The following is a 12742-nucleotide window of genomic DNA, read 5'->3' on the forward strand; positions in this document are numbered from 1 at the left end:
AAAAGAATTCCAAATAATTTTAGTTACTCCGCTCTCAAGAAGGCGAAGCATAACTCTCTATTCCTTAAGTGTGAGCTGTGCATACTGACTTCCTTCCAAAGAACACAGTATGTGTTTCTTTCTTAGAAAGAAAAAAGAATAAATTTAGAGTAGAGAAACCTGGTAAACACTATCTAAGATATGTGACAGAAGCCAACATCAACAGTGATAAGTCATGATAAAGTACATCATGGTATGTACCCATATTATTATATAATGAGAATAGCACTTTCTCTCTATGGTCTTCCACCCCAAAACCATTCTAATCATGAGAAAAACACTGGACAAATCTCAATTGAGGGATAGTCTACAAAATATCTGACCAGTACTCCTCAAAACTGTTAAGGTTAAAAAAAAACAAGGAAAGTCTGAGAAACTGTCACAGCCAAAAGGAGCCTAAAGAGACATGACAACTAAAAATGTAACGTGGTATCCTGGATGAGATCCTGGAACAGAAAAATAACATTAGGCAAAAACTGAGGAAATTTGAATAAAGTAAGGACTTCGGTTAATAATGTATCAATATAGATTCATTCATTGTGACAAAAGTACCTACTAATTAAGATGCTAATTGGGGAAATTGGGTGTTCTCTGTACTATCTTCATAATTGTTCTATAAATCTAATACTGTTCTAAAGTAGCTTATAAAAATAAAATCAAGCCACAAACTGGGAGAAAAATTTTACAAAACATGTATCTGTTAAAGGACTTTTATCCAAAATGTACTTTTTTAAAAATCCGTACAATACAGTAAAACAAACAATCCAAAGTGTTTAGTGGCAAACAGTTCCATACACAAATTGTAAATAACGCATGAAGAGATGCTTAACATCATTATTGACAAAGATTCTCTCATTGACCAAACTCTACTTAGGCTCCTCTCAACCTTTCAACTAGGCCTGACTTTTAGACTTCCATGTTTGTTTCTGCATTGTCCAATTCTCGTACAAATCTTGCTAAGTCAATTTGATAAGAACCCCCAACCCTTGATATCTGATCACCCCCAAATCTAATCAGATTCTTCATCCTTCACTGTCCCCCAGGTGATATCTGATCACCCAGGTTTTCCTCCAACAAGAATCCTATTAAGTCAGTTTAGCTAGAATCCTCCTTCCTCTTAATGTTACCTCTTAGTAATCCTCCATCCACTGATCCCTACCCTGTTCCTTGGCTATAAATTCCCACTTTCTCATGCTGTACTCAGAGTTGAGCCCATTCATTCCCTCACTGCAAAATCCCATCCATAGCAGTGGTTCCTACACCTATCACAATAGTTTCCCCCACTTGAACAAAGTCTGCCTTACAATCTTTCACAAGGATCATAAATAATTTTTATTAACATTAGTAATTAGGGAAATGCTAATTAAAACCACCAGATACCACTATATAACCACTAAAATAGCTAAAATCTTAAAGACTTACAATACTGAGTACAGGCAAAAATGTGCAACAACTGCAGCCCTCACACATTGCTAGTGAGAATGCAAATGACAAACAGTTTGGCAGTTTTCTTTAAAGTTAAGCATACACTTAACATAGACCCAGCAATTCCATTCCTAAGTATTTATCCAAGCGAAATGAAAGCCAATGTCCACATAAATTAAATTCACGTAAAGTCCACATGAAGATTTATATACTTACAGTCCTCATACACCCAACAATATGGAAGAATCTCAAAAGCATTATGCTAAGCTAAAGAAGCCAGTCACAAAAGATCACTAATTGTGTGATTCTATTTACAACAAAATCTAGAAAAGGCCAAACTATAGTGATAAAAAGCAGATAGTGGTCACCAGGGGCCATTGAGGGGAGAGGATTCGCTGTAGTCAGGACAGTGGGGTACTTTTCCCTCTGACCAAGAATTCCCATCCCCAACATCTTCAAGAGCCCTCCCCCATTTTATTTATGTCTCTGCTCAAATGACATCAGAGAGGCCTCCCCTCACTGACTTATCTAGAATAGTATTTCCCCAGCCATCCCCAATCATTCTCTTCTCTCTTACTATTTTTAAGGTACTTTCCACTACCTGACATATATGATGTTCATCTAGCTCTTCCCATGGAATGTAAGACCCACAAGTACAAGAATTTGCCTCTTTAGGTATTGTATCCCAATGTCTAAAGCAATGCTTAGCACATGGTAGTCAATAAATATTTTTAGAATGAATGAACAGCAGTTAATTACAACTAGATATAAACAGAATAATCATTGGGAACTATAACACATTAAGCAAACTGACACTTATTAATTTTTACAGGTTACTCCTATACAGAGATGCCACTGAAATGTAATAGCGTATTATGAATCCAATCTTTTCATGATTAAAATAAGAAAAATGAAATAAACTCAGGCAATATTATTTTGAGTTTCTAAAAGATGGAATTTTTTTCCCACCCAGCCCCATCCTGTCCCCCTCCTAAAAGATGGAATTTTAAAAGCAAAATATATTTTAAGCTTACTCATAATTTTTAAAGAAGACAGGCTTTAAAAGTAAGATCCCTTTGACTGACTAACCCAGCAAAGAGAGGGCAGGAAGGCCAAGAGGTGAGTCAGCAGTTACTTTCCCACCACAATGTGCAAACCCTTTCCTGTTAATGAAATTTGGGAACACCAAGCCAAGACAAAGACCTGCAAAGTGTCACTTTTTTACTAGGGACCACAACCTGTATTACCCATATAATGCCCTTTGCTGAAAGCATAAAATAAAATAACAACTGTTTGCAAGGCTACAGGGTATACTATACCTCTGGGGATCTATTATGAGACCTCTTTTAATAGCTCTTACAGATGTAAACAATTTAGTTTTCAAATGTTGTACAAAAACTATACTAGCACATTATAAAATCATTTTTATATATTTGTCCAATTTCCAATTTCCTTTAAGGAGAAGTCAGACATTAACAGGAAATTACCAATATGTTAGTATTCATATTCTGTCATTCAAGTACAAAATCAACAAACACATCATTAGATGAATAAAATATAGTAGAATATGCGATAATATAATTTCTTATTCAAAACTTAGTATGCTACCAAAATTATTTTAATTATTGCCTTTATTGATAAGCAGGTAGCTTCACTGATCTAAAGCTCTGAGAAAGGGGGAAAATATAGACTTTGAAACAAACTTGCTTCAAATTTTTAAAATAGAGTAATAAAAACAGGATGTGTTCTCCATATCGTCATGTTCTACTAACACTAGTAAAACTTGTATAATATGCCTATATTACCTAACATCATCCTAAGAATTACTAATTCCCTACTATCTCATCATCAATACTCATTATTGACAGGATGAATAGAGGCCATTGAAACTGCATTTCTGTCTGAAAAAAATCATCTGGAGATTTTTTTTGTTTAGCAGCCAAAACAAAAAAAAATTTTGACAAGCTCAAATTTTCAAAAACTAGGTGGTTGAAGGATTTCCAATTTAGATTCCTCTGTGGTGGTATAGGTTAAGACTCATTCATTCTACAAAAACTTATTGGGCACCTATGTGCCAGGCAAATCTTTTCTATAAAGGGCCATATCTATTAAACAGTTCAGGCTTTGTGAGCCACACAGACAGCACTACAACTACTCAACTTTGCCACCGTAGCCCAAAAGCAGCCAGAGAAAATAAACAAATAAGCATGGCTGTGTTCCAATAAAACTTCATTTATGGACACTGAAATCTGAATTTCATATAATTTGCCGGTATCATGAAAGATTATTCCTCTTTTGATTTTATTTCAACTATATAAAAAAATGAAAACATTCTTAGTTTGCGAGCTATTCAAAAACCAAGCAGTAGGCCAGATTTGGCTTTCCGGCCACAGTTGGCCAATCCTTGATCTAAACCATAGGGATAAAACAGTGAACAAAGTAGAAAAACATCCTTTCCCACATGGAGCCTCAATTCTAGCTAAGGGAGAAAGACAGTAAGAAATCAAATACATTAGATGGCATATTAAATAGCAGTAAACATGATAGTAAAAAATGAAATAGGACAGGAGATAGGGAGTACTGGGCATGGTCAAAAGACTATAAAAGGGAGACAAGAAGACCCCAACAATATCCTTCTATGTGTTTCTTTTGACATAATTTCAGAATTACAGAAAAGTATAATAGTCTAGTATCCAGAATATATAAAGAACTCCAACTTTCAACAACCAAAGAAAAATCCAATTAAAAAATGGGCAAAGGATTTGAATAGACATTTCTCCGAAGAAGATATATAAATGGCCAACAGGCACATGAAAATATGTTCGGCATCATTGTCATTAGGGAAATAAAAATCAAAAACACAATGAGGTACCACTTCACACCACAAGGATGGCTATGATGACAAGTGCTGGCAAGGATGGAGAAAAAGTATAACCCTCATATATTGCTGCTGGAAATGTAAAACACTTCATTCAGTTGCTGTGGGAAATCAGTTTGGTAGATCCACAAAAAATTAAACATAGAATTACCAGAAGACCCAGCAATTCCATGTCTAGGTATTTACCCAAAACAATTGAGAGCAGGTACTCAAATACTTGTACAGGAACATTCACAGCAATGCTATTCACAATAGCCAAAAGGTAGAAACAGCCCAAATGTCTATTAATGGATGAATGGATAAACAAATTGGGATATATACACGAATAAAAGGAATGAAGTACTGATACATGCTACAACGTATTAACCTCGAAAACACACTAAGTGGAAAAAGCTAGACACAAAAAGTCACATGAAAGGCATGATTCCGTTTACATGAAATATCTGGAATAGGTAAATCCATAGGGACAGAAAGCAGATTGGTGGTTGCCAGTGGGGAGAGGCATGAGTAATAGAGAGCACCTGCTTAATGGGTACAGGGTTTCCTTTGGCGAGATAAAAATGTTTGGAACAAGATACAAGTGGTGGTTACACAACACTGTAAACATTTTAATGTCAATGAATTATTCATTTTAAAATGGTTAATTTTGTGTTATATGAATTTCACCTCAATTAACAAACAAAAAAGGCAGACACAAAAGAATACATATTGTATGATTCCACTTATGTTAAGTTCTAGAACAGTAAAGACTAATATATGGCAATGGAGGTCAGAACAGGTGTTACCCTGGGGTGACTGGAAGGGGGCCCAAGGGGCCTTTTGGAAGGCTGGAAATGTTCCATTTCCCAATCTGGGTATTGGTGACACAGGGCTATCTTAACGCTGAAAAATTCATGGAACTGTCCCCTCAGAATAAATGTATCTAATTTTCTATGTGTATACTAAAAGTTTCAAAACTATAATATAAAATCTTAAAATTAAAAAATAGTAAATTTTTTAAAACTATTACCATTGTGAATTAAAGGGTCCAAAGGATCTCCATTATTTCTCAAGACTGCACATATCTATATTTAATTCAAATTTTAAAGTTTCTTAAAAAGAATCGAAAAATGAAAATTTCCAGACTCCGATCCCAAAAGATTCTGATTTAGAGCATGTAAGTTGAAACTAGAAAATCTTCATTTTTTTAATAAGCTACCTCAAATAATTCTGATCCAGCTGGACCATGGCCCTCACCTTGAGAAACTCCAATTTAAATGAACTCCATAAGCTGCTTAACTTCACTTTCTCCACAAGCCACATCTTGAGGGGGCTTGTAAAGACATTTATCAGCAACAGCACAGGAGAGATGGGGAGTTAAAAAGCTACAAATGAGTCATGAGAAGCTATAAAAGCTAATCACTCTGGAGGCCAGGATTCAACTTTGGAGAAAAATTAGATGGGCTGGAAAAAAATTAATGAAATGAGAGACAGTCCTTGGTAAACGGACATAGAAAACTTTCTGGGCAATCATTACAGATGCAGCCACAAATATGGTGTGCAAACCAATGGTTTTTCTTAGTATGTTTTCCATTAAAAAGTAATGGAATCAAGATAAGATAAATGATGTTGGAAGCTAAATATCCTTTAGGAACACTTTGGTTCAAGCTTATTTGGGTCACAGAGTATTTGATCTGCTTTAGCTTCAGCTCTAAACTCTTTGGAGTGATATACTTTGGTAATAGTTCAAATTGCTTCAGTGAGAAATTTTTTGAAAAGTCTTTAGTTTGATTTGAAGTTCATTTTCAAAATAATAAGTTAATACCTAAGTCCAATTCCAATTTTAAAAAGTTAGATCAAAGCTCATTCCAGTTTTACTCCTACTTTTGGTAGAAATCTCTGTTACAGTAATTTGTAACCTCTAGAGTATTAAACTAATGTCAACTAAACCATCAATTCATTTCCTTGGCCCTTGAGACAAAAGTTAGAATCTCTGTCCAAGACTTATTTTCAGGTGTACCTTAAAATGAAATATAGTGTTAGTCACACAAAAGCTCCTATACTCAAAAGGGGCAGCTGTCACTCAGCCTTGGAAAACTGCAGCCCTGAGAGAATGCCAATGTTTAAAAATTAGTCCATGGGCCAATGGACACGGATCTGTGAAATGTTTCTTTTGCAATCTCCTGTCTCCATCACTTTGTAAAGGTTAAGAAGGTCTCAAGCTTCTCCAGATGCAAAGTCTGAGCTTTGATAAGGCTTCAGTTTTCCATACAGATTTCAGGCAAAGTAGCTCTTTAACACCAATGCCAGTCCTAACAACAAATCGATTTAACTATCATGCTTACTTAAATATTTAAAATACTGAATATTCTTACCTCATGCTTCTTAAAGAAGAAATCAGATAATAAGTACAGAAATAAGCCATTTAACCTATGTTGTCTATCTACAACATGTAAACCCACCTTTACTAAGAAGAGCCAGGTTAGTGGTCAAAAAAGCCACATATCTTCTGATTATAACAAATAAAACTTGTAATACTGTTTTGCTTCTCCAAAATAAGTCAGATAAGCTTTCTACCCAGAATCCTAAAAAAGGAGACGAATGAAATATCATGGTATTTTTCTCAAATACTATTAGTATAAATGACCTCATTTGTAACTTTATCCACTGGTGAAATACATTTATCAAGATGATAAAACATGATATTCCTATTGGAACTAGTACTTTGTAGCAAAAAAACAAAAACACAAAACATACGTAGGAGGAGGGGACATCAATGTTCATGTAACATGCAAAAAACGGCAAAGAAATAATCAGGTAAAATAATTATAGGATAATGGGAATCTATCTATAATTTAGATAACCAGCCCCCAAATAGGCAAAACTTGGCTCTTATGTTCTCAGTGTGAACTTTATTGACTTCAAGAGCAGTAGGCACATGAAATAAGTATTAAATTTTGAAGAAACTATGGCATTCAGATGAACAAGATTTACAGGAAGAAAAATTCTCTGGTAAACATAGAAATGTAACAAGGTCACCAACTCAAATATCTGCTCATGGAGCTTGCCCATGAACATCACAATTAGTGAATGCACACTTGCCCCTCCATCTTCTCTCCCAACTTGCCCATTCACCATTTCTCTGTACCTCTCTTAGGATATAGGGGATGGGCTTGAAGGATGTAAATCTATCATCTATACTGCCTTTGTTCAGTACTGAAAAAGTCTTCAATGAAAAGAAGGTGAAACTATGGCAAAACTTTTTTTCTTCTTCTCTTTTTCACCAAGTATCTGTAGGAGCAAAACTTTTATTAGTGAGAAATTTTATTGAACTGTGTTAACCTTCTTTTCCATTACTAAATAATTGGAAAATATGAACAATAAGAGATCTGTAACATGGAAGTCATGAGAGAATTATGGATTCCTCCCAAGTTTTGATACAAAATTGAACTAAAAAGAATTTTCACAACTAAATTGGAGGTCATAGTATCTGTTATCATGGGGCTACAGAAAGCAAGGTCAGAAAGAAGCTAGATGGATCATCCAATTTAATAACCGGTTTGCAAGTAGTTGCTAATTATACCTTAAAATATTTCCAAGGAAGTTATATTCATGTGATAGGAACTTGTTATGTCCAAAAATATAGAAAACATGCAGTTCTCATATAGCAGAGGGAGATTTACCATTATAAGTATTCTTAAGTTAATGCTTATATATCAAACTAGTAGATATTCACAAATTCATTTTCAGGTCACTGAAAATAAAAAACAGAAAATGTATTTTCATCCATGTGTTGAAAAAAAAGCATATGAGATTATTTCTGCTCTTAGTTATTCTCAAAAACAGTCATGCAAGAACATTTTCACCCAAATATTGGCCAATTACAAACAAGCCATGCTTCACTAAAATACATACTATTAATAATGTTGAGATTTTAGCCAATTAATATTTTTTATATGTAGAAAGTTCAAGAATTAATGGACTTTAACCAATAAGTTTCAGCATAGTTAGCCAGAAGACATTATTAGGCCTTTCATTCATTAAGACAGAACCACAGGGCATACTTAGAAATCAGGGGCTCAATTATCTAAAAAGTGTTCCTAAGGAAACAAAAACTTTCCATTTTCATTCTGTAACTGCTCCTTAATGACAAAGTACTCTTTTTTGGCATTCTCTCTTTTCTCTCTACCTCAGGACATATTTACAGATGCACTGGCTGCTTTACAGACATGCTAAAAGTTCTTGCTGTGGTTGATCAAAGTTGGAATGCCTGAGGAAATTACTCAACTTAGACAGCCTGGAATCATATCTAGCCAAATAGTTGCAGTGCTCTACTTTTAACATGTGTTAAAGTAATATTTTAGCTATCCTGGATGTAAGTTGAGAGAACATTTGTTTGCATCACACTCTGTGAACACTTGAGTCAAATATAGTATGTTGAATACCAAGTTTTAGTATCTCTGACAGTTCATTTTTTTAACTGTTCAATTACACAAAAGATAACATTTTTTTTTAAAAAAAAAAAAAACCTCAAATAACAGCATATGTACAAAGAACTAAGCTTTTTCATAATCTTCTTAAAGTGCCTAAGCTTTTCTGGAAATGTCAGAAAAAATGGAACAAATGTTGATATTTGTTCATTAGAGCATTTGTTGATCTGGCATAAAATAATTCTGTCAAAAATGGAATCATATTTTTCTTATTTTAAATATTTCAATAAAAAAGCACTACACATCTACACTCACCTCCTTTGTATTATTAATCTGCCTAATTTATAAATAAACATATAATTAAGAATAAAAATGACATCACAACACTTTATTTTCATGTTTTTTTAATTGAAAGCCACAGAACTGCATTACAAAGAGTTACTTGTCAAACATAACACAAATCTCTAAAATAAAATATTGGCTTCAATAGACTTGCACATCTGAAATAGTTTTAAACTTTGTTTTAGTTGGATTCTTTATGATGTCCACGAAGAGGTTAGCACATACAGTACCTAAAATTGTCCTTTCCACATGATCTACAATACAAAAGACAAACGTAGCTATTTCTCCAGTATTGCCAAATTTGGCAGCCACTTATACTTCCCTTCAACCTAAATAATTATACCTTTTAACCATGTTGACAATAATATGGAAATATCACTCAAGAAGAACCTGACAGACCATGGAATTATAACTTAAACCATCCTTCTATCAAACGACATGGTCAGAATTGGGGGAGGGTGTGGGGAGAGGTATTACTAACTTTTAAGTCCTCTACTAACTATGCTTCTTTTTATTAAAAAGATTTCCAACCCACTATAAAATGTTAACATGTGCACGTACTCCGGGAGAGGGAAACATAAATAAGTCCCCCACTCTGAATGTGTTATAGTGTTGATGCCCTGTGTTACGGTACATGCAAATCAAAAACTGTTAGGAAATGTGTATACCATGTAGGAGGCTGGACTTTGAGTGAGAATGACTGCTAGTAAAAACCCTCTGGCAGTGGGAATGGCCAAAGAACTTCTGTCAACTGGGATGTCTAGGATTCAATTTTAAGCTGTTTTCTATGGTTAGCTGCAATCCTTCATTAATCTAACACTTAAAAGTCTGCTACACACATAAGGGACGGAGGGAGGAAAAGAAAAAAAAAGACAGACACAAACAATGGGGAAAATTTTAAGCAAAGTTTTGTTCTACTTTGGAGCAAGATTTTCTTTTTTTTGTTTTTTGAGGCAGAGTCTTGTTCTGTTGCTCAGACTAGAGTGCTGTGGCGTCAGCCTAGCTCACGGCAACCTCAAACTCCTGGACTCAAGCAATCCTCCTGCCTCAGCCTCCCAAATAGCTAGGATTACAGGTGTGTACCACCATGCCTGGCTAATTTTTTTCTATTTTTCTTAGTAGAGACAGGGTCTCACTCTTGCTCAGGCTGGCCTCGAACTCCTGAACTCAAGCAATCCTCCTGCCTCGGCCTACCAGAGTGCTAGGATTACAGGAGTGAGCCACCATGCCTGGCCTACAGCAAGGTTTAGAATACAATCTTAATGGGATTCTTAAAAATCACTTAATTTAAGTTTCTTCCTCATTTTTTTCCAGATTCTGAATAAAGGTCTGGGTTTGAGAGATGCAAAAAAACTTAAAATCAAAAGACAGTTTTTTAAGGTACTGAGCATGGACTGAGCGTGTAGCCGGGGTCTGAAGTTACAGCAAGGGGTGAAGGCTATAACTGGCTTCCCGGAAGCCTCCTTGGCTTGATCTCTCGGGAACTCTGGTTCTCTGCCCGCCAGGAGGTGTCATCAATACTTGCTTTTCTTAAGTCCCAGAATCGGCGTTTAGGGTAACCTCAGTTCTCGTTGTCATTCTCAAACCAGTTTTCCCTGAGCTCTCGCGAGATTGGCGGGTGGACCCGCGAACAGCCCGGAAGCCAGTATCTCCTAGGAGTTCGACCCGGCCCTGCGCGCCTTCGCTGCGTGGGGTTGCGGCCTGACTCGAAGCCAGCCTAACACCAGCAGACCCCGCCTGGGATCCTGGCAGCAATGGATGAGGACTTGGTTTTGGCACTGCGGCTTCAGGAGGAGTGGAACTTGAAGGACGCAGAGCGCGATCCGGCCCGGGAGCCCCTGTCGCTGGTGGACGCATCCTGGGAGTTGGTGGACCCCACCCCGGATTTGCAGGCCCTGTTTGTGCAGTTTAACGACCAGTTCTTCTGGGGCCAGCTGGAGGCAGTCGAGGTGAAGTGGAGCACGCGAATGACCCTGTGTGCTGGGACATGCAGCTATGAAGGGAGTGGTGGAATGTGTTCCATCCGTCTCAGTGAACCCCTTTTAAAGTTGAGACCAAGAAAGGATCTTGTAGAGACCCTCTTGCATGAAATGATACATGCCTATTTATTTGTCACTAATAATGATAAAGACCGGGAAGGGCATGGTCCAGAGTTTTGTAAACACATGCATCGCATCAACCGCCTGACTGGAGCCAATATTACGGTATACCACACTTTTCATGACGAGGTGGATGAGTATCGGCGACATTGGTGGCGCTGCAATGGGCCGTGTCAGTACAAACAACCGAATTATGGCTACATCAAACGTGCTACTAACAGGGCACCTTCTGCTAATGACTACTGGTGGGCTGAGCACCAGAAAACCTGTGGAGGCACTTATATAAAAATCAAGGAACCAGAGAACTACTCAAAAAAAGGCAAAGGAAAGACAAAACCAGGAAAGCCCCCAGTGTCAGCAGTAGAGAATAAAAATAAACCCAATAGAGGTGAGGCACAGCTGTTAATCCCTTTTAGTGGGAAAGGATACATTCTAGGAGAAACAAGCAATTTACCATCGTCTGGGAAATTGATCAGCTCACAGGCCATTAATAAAACCCAAGAACTTTTAAGTCAAGACCATTCAGCAAACACTCTAAGACCTAATTCTAAAACTGAGGTGAAATTTGAACAGAATGGTTCAAGTAAAAAAACTTCTCATCTAGTCTCCCCTGTTCTTAATACCAGTCACCAAAATGTTTTAAGCAACTATTTTCCTAGAGTATCAGCTGCCAACCAAAAGGCTTTCAGAAGTGTGAATGGATCTTCTCCAACGACAAGCTTAACAGTTGGTGACATCACTAAAAATTCAGTTTCTTCCAGTTCTCAAAGAAGGGTCACATCTTCTAAGATATCCCTAAAAAACTCTTTAAAAGCAATGGAATCAACATCTGTGACTGCACCCCAGGAGTTGAGTGGGTCTGAAGATAAATTCCCAAATAAACGACCCAGGCTAGAAGACAAGACTGTTTCTGACAATTTTTTTATCGAGAAAGAGAAAATACGAAGTGATGGTAATGATCCAAAGTGTAGTTCACGTCCTATAACCACAACTCAGAATTCTAGTAATTCATGCAGTCAGAGCAAAATGGTTAATTGCCCGGTTTGTCAGAATAAAGTTTTGGAATCTCAAATTAATGAGCACTTGGACTCATGCCTTGAAAGTGATTAACATCGAAGTCAAAAACTGAAAACATCTTTGAAAAATGAATGAGTCTCACGTACTACCTGTGTTACCTCACTAATGGGCCATGTCAGCCATTCAGGAAATTTTGGGTTAATGCTAAGATTTATATGTTATAATCTAGTTCACACAACCAATACAAAATGTTTTATTTTATATATACATATATAAGATTGTAATTAACAATATTTTATGTCTCAAGGTGCTACATTCACTCTTGCCTTACCTATGCTGCAGCCCAGAGTTTGTTCTGCCTGTATATATGTATAATTTTTAGGTAATTTTGTTCTTTCTTGCTCTTTAAGATTTTTCAATCTGTTAATCTTTTTATTTGTATACTTTCCTAAAAATATTCATGAGGAATCCTGTCAGGTATTTAGTTAAATTGAATATTTACTTATTAATAATATTAAAGCTCATTCCCTGAA

At 36.3% G+C, this 12742-nt stretch overlaps 1 protein-coding gene and 1 pseudogene across 1 annotated transcript in view; one reads left to right on the forward strand and one right to left on the reverse strand.

Annotated features, from left to right (window-relative positions):
* Nucleotides 1-12742, reverse strand: part of TASP1 (taspase, threonine aspartase, 1) — a 370289-nt gene that overhangs the window by 328163 nt on the left and 29384 nt on the right. The gene's annotated exons all lie outside the window — the stretch shown is intronic.
* LOC105807126 lies at nucleotides 10848-12302 on the forward strand (annotated as a pseudogene).

Source organism: Propithecus coquereli, unplaced genomic scaffold (genome assembly GCF_000956105.1).
Source record: "Propithecus coquereli isolate 6110/MARCELLA unplaced genomic scaffold, Pcoq_1.0 Scaffold153, whole genome shotgun sequence".
NCBI lineage: Eukaryota > Metazoa > Chordata > Mammalia > Primates > Indriidae > Propithecus > Propithecus coquereli.